This window comes from Hipposideros armiger, unplaced genomic scaffold (genome assembly GCF_001890085.2).
Source record: "Hipposideros armiger isolate ML-2016 unplaced genomic scaffold, ASM189008v1 scaffold_168, whole genome shotgun sequence".
NCBI classification, from domain to species: domain Eukaryota; kingdom Metazoa; phylum Chordata; class Mammalia; order Chiroptera; family Hipposideridae; genus Hipposideros; species Hipposideros armiger.
The window spans coordinates 1,780,059-1,784,720 of record NW_017731518.1 but is presented as its reverse complement, the minus strand read 5'-3'; the positions used below and the strand labels follow the sequence as shown (position 1 = coordinate 1,784,720).

General features: G+C 41.5%; 1 long non-coding RNA gene across 1 annotated transcript in view; it reads left to right on the top strand.

Moving 5' to 3' along the window:
- Positions 1 to 4,543, top strand: part of LOC109387750 (uncharacterized) — a 109,029-nt gene extending 104,486 nt beyond the window's left edge. Inside the window, exons 5-6 of the long non-coding RNA XR_002125090.1 lie at positions 3,991 to 4,067; positions 4,508 to 4,543. This is a non-coding gene — a long non-coding RNA (uncharacterized LOC109387750). The remainder of the gene's footprint in view (positions 1 to 3,990; positions 4,068 to 4,507) is intronic.
- The last annotated feature ends 119 nt before the right edge of the window (positions 4,544 to 4,662 follow it).

The following is a 4,662-nucleotide window of genomic DNA, read 5'->3' as shown; positions in this document are numbered from 1 at the left end:
ATGCCTCTGCTCCAAGTGCAGGTGTGCTCTCCTTGGCACACTGCGGTGATAATTAAACCTCCATTTTGTATTCCCAGACTGCCCTCCGCACTGGGAAAAAAAAAATTCCCCAAAAGAGACTGCAGGGAGCTCTTCTCCTCCCTGGCTTTCCCAAGGGCATTCTGGGAATGGACGGTTTGGCAAAGGTTTTGCTTCCTCCTTCCTTACCCAGAAATTATATTTTTTTGTTGTTGTTTTATTTTGTTTTGTTTTGTTTTATTAGGTCAAGGATGCGGAGCTCATCGGTTGGGTTCCACAGCTTCAGGGTTGGCAGTCCCGAGGATTTGGATGCTGGAGGAGCTTGAAAACCTTCCTAGGCCAACAGTTACCCTTTGCAAGTAATACTGTTTTTCCAGGCTGAGCCTCTGCTTCCAGGTGGGGCCAATGGCTGGAGGCCCTCAAGGGAGCAGCTTTAAAATGTTTTCTTCCCCAAACATTAGGTAATTGGAGGCTTAGGGCAAGGGTCAGCCAGTTTGTGCTATTGCTGTCTGAGTCCTTAACTCAGCCCCAGCTAATCCTGTGGTCTCTTCAAGGTCAAAGGAAAGGTGTGTGTGTGTGTGTGTGTGTGTGTGTGTGTGTGTGTGTGTGTGTGTGAGACAGAGAGAGAGAGAGAGAGAGAGAGAGAGAGAGAGAGAGAGAGAATGTTTGTGACTTCTCAACAAAACCCAAGGGCCACACTTTTGAAAAGAGAAAAAAATGAGAAGGTGTATCCTTCATCCCTCCTTTCTAAGTCCAAACTCCACTCTCCTGACCACTCACAGTAACAGTGAAAACCAGCCCTTTGCCATCAACCTTTCTGTTTGCAAGGTGATTGCAGAAAAGGACAGGATGTGGGTGATGTTTGAGAACTTTTAGGAATAATGAGACCTCAAAGAAAACTAAATTTATGTCTTCTCTGATAGATATTCTTTAATTTACTTCTAGGAAGAATAAACCATAGGCATCCAAAGTATGCACTGATTTTAATAACCTCAGTGAAGGCTACTGATCCACTTACTATCTTTGGGTGTCACCTACCTCCTAAGAATGATCTCAGGAAAAATAAAGGCTGCAGTTTAAGCTAATTGCCATTCATCCTTTATCCATTTTGGCAAACTAAAAGTAAGCAGTTATTATGTTTCTGCAGTAACATCTCCTTACAGACTTAAGTTCATCTCTCAGGTACATCTTATTGTCTTTTTTTAATTTCATGAATGTTATACTATTTAGAGATTGTTGTCATAAAAGAAACAATGTGCAAGAAACATACAAAACAAGTGTTGTTAAAGAGTAACCCTGGACAATTATGAATAATGTTATAGAGGAGAGTTTTATATATGCTGGAGGGCTAGAATCAATCTTCTCTGAAATTGCTTTTTACTCTGAGCTTATTCTTTAAAGAAATCGTGCTTACTACAGATGAAAAGGTAAACTGTGCCTTGAAGCTAGCAGAGTTGAAAATAAGATTATAAATGAGGAGAAATTTCAAAGCACAAAAACTATTAGAGCCATCTATAGCACATATCAAATTTACAACTGCATATAATTTTTGAAACTTCACATGAAAGCTATTAAGAAACAGTGTGTGTGTGTGTGTGTGNGCCGTCGCCGGCGACTCACGGCAGCCCAGTTCCAGGTTGAGCTGTTGTTCAGCATCTTAGTTGTAGAGGGCAGTGTCACTGGCCCTCATATATGGGATCCAAACCGGGGCCCTCTGGCATCCCAAGCCAGTTCCCAACCATCACGCCACTCGGCCGGCCCTACTATGTTTTCTTGCTAAAGCCAACTGTGTGTTCGTAGACTGTTGTCATCTTACCTTACCTTGATTAGGACATTGTTATTCTGCGGGATGTCTACAGTCTCTCTCCAGCTTCCAGAATCTATAAATTCAGTGTGTACTATATGGTCCGTTATGGATCTTCTACAAAATGCTGTTGTTGTTATTATTATCAATACTTAGAGTGAGGGCTAACATTGTTTGGATGCTTACAACATGCCGTTGTGTTAAGTACTTATTAATAATATGCATTTAATCCCTAGAAAATACTCACAAGGTGTGCGCATATTATTGTCTCCAATTTGCAAATGAGGAAACCAAAGATTAGCAAGATTAAATGCGTTTCTCACAGAGACACAGTTAGTAGTTGAGGAGCCAGGATGAGAGCCCCCCCTGCATGAATCCAGTACCCACTCTACAAGGAAAATTGCTCCTTCCAAAGTACCCATGAGCAGCTGGCTGAGTGGCTCAGTTGGTTAAGAGCTCGTTCAAGAGTTTGAGCTCTGAGCAACAGCGGTTTGAGTCCCGGCCTGAGCTGAGCAGCTGCTGAGCTGCCAACAGGTGGCAGGATGGCTCAGCTGTAAAACAAAAAAAAAGTACCCATGAACAGGAGAGTTCAATTTCCCTTTGTATGTATATCTGGGGGTAGAGTTTTTGTAGCACATGTACCTTTGCCCAAACCCGTTATCAGATTTCCAGCCATGTTCTTAAGAAAAATAGGGATCTGCCTGTCAGACTCCAGCATGGTGGTGACAATGATGGTATTTATTGTCAGTGCAGGTGAAAAGCCTGCTTGGAGTCCTATTTTGGAAGTTTGAAGAGTATAAATAGTAAATTATGGAATGGAAGTCAGACAAACAAGGGCATTTCATTTGCAGGGGGAGAAGGGTCCAAATTGGGTCCATACTTGATTAGCAGCTGGTAGCAATTGTCAAGCTATTGTACTTCCCTTGGAATCCAGGGAACTGTAGGAAAGAAGTGAAAATATCTGAGCTAAGGGAGAGAAAAAAATATTAAAATTGATAATTTCATAGGAGATGGGCGTCTGAATGGCAATCTTGGAAGAGAATAATGCAGATGATTGTATGAGCAATGTATGCCATCATCATGATTATCACAAAACATTATGTACCTCTGTCTTAGTTTGAGTTCTCCCAGAAGCAGACCATGAGAAAAGGGAAAAAGTGCAAATAGTTTATTTAGGAACCGAAGATAGAAAAATAGGAAATAGAGACAGGGAAAGAAAGGCAATAATGAAAGGGAGTATTAGCAGGCAGGTTTTATTGCGGGCAACTGAGCTTAATCCCACTGAGGAAGCTCTGGGAGCCAGTTAAAAAACAAACAAACAAAACTTAACCCACTCTTGTTGGTCATTGGCAGAAAGCTGATGGGGGTTATTAATTCCCAGGCACTTTTGGTCTACCATAGGGCAGGCAAAGTGCCTTAGAATCCAGAAAACACTTTCAAGAAGAAAAATGCAGGAGCTGGCAGTCAGAAGTCAGTCATACTGTGCTGATGTGGAAAGGGCAAAGGATAGGGGTCGGAAACTGACAGCCTCTGAAGCAATTTTGCTTTTAGAGTGCAAGAGACACACAGTAGCTAACACTTGCTGAATGCTTACAATCCATTTAATTAATGCAGCCACCATATGAAATGTGCACGATTTTTGTTGGCATTTTGCTGTTAACAAAAGGTACAGAAAGGTAATAACTGCTTATGTGCAAATAGCTGGTAAATGGTAAACCCAGGAGTTGAATCCAGGGGGTCTGACTGTAAAACCCATCGTCATATTCCAAGTAGGCAGACTGTAGGCAGCTTCAGGCTCCCTTAACCTATTCCTCTTTCTCCAGCTCCATCTCTCATGGCCACACTGGGTGTATTTACTCCAGAAAATATCCAAGTCGCTTCTAACAGGTTTCCATTGCTCCTTGTTTAGCATTTTTCTAGGCAGGGTTAGTGATAATGAGGACACTTAGCACTCTCCTAAACTCTTTACAGGTTTATCTTAGTTAATGCTCCTATCAAACCTATGAGGTGTGTATTATAGTATCCCCACCTTACTGATAAGGGAAAGAAAGCACAAGGTGGTAAATAAATTGCTTGAGTCCATATAGTCAGTGAATGGGAAAACTCAAGGTTCAGTCTGACTTCAAGTTCCTTGACTAATCACTGTGTTCTGTTTTCTCTTTATTCAGAAAGGTTTACAAAGACAAAGTTTGGTGTATTCTCTGGCACTTGGCAATTCCAGGAACTACCTTTAAAGTGAGACAAGGTAAGTGAGCATAGTTAATCCAAGGAAATGGTGGAACTTCATATTTACTAAGGTTTGATTCAGAAAGTGTGACTAGGGAAATATAGTGATATGTGTCTTCTGGGTGAACATGCATATGCCTATCTTTGAGCTCTTGTTTTTTTAAAGCATCAATAAGAAGGCTGACATTGGACTTAGGAATGTCATATCCATGTAAATTTCCAGCTGGAACAAAGCACCATTGGCCTTGGGAGCCATTCTAGATGGTGGATCTTTGTTTCAAAGGATTTAAAAGGAGAGATGTATCAGTAATTGGCATCTTTGTGTACTTGATTTTTTTTCTGATTTCAGTGGTATTTGCTTATCACAGAAAATATTGAAATAAAGAATATAAAAACAACAACAGAAAAGCACAGTTCAAATTATCTTTAATCACATCCTTTTTCTTCTCTTTAAAACAGTATATAAAGGGCCGGCCGAGTGGCGCGTTGGTTAAGAGCTGGCTTGGGACGCCAGAGGACCCTGGTTCGGATCCCATATATGAGGGCCAGTGACACTGCCCTCTACAGCTAAGATGCTGAACAACAGCTCAACCTGGAGCTGGGCTGCCATGAGT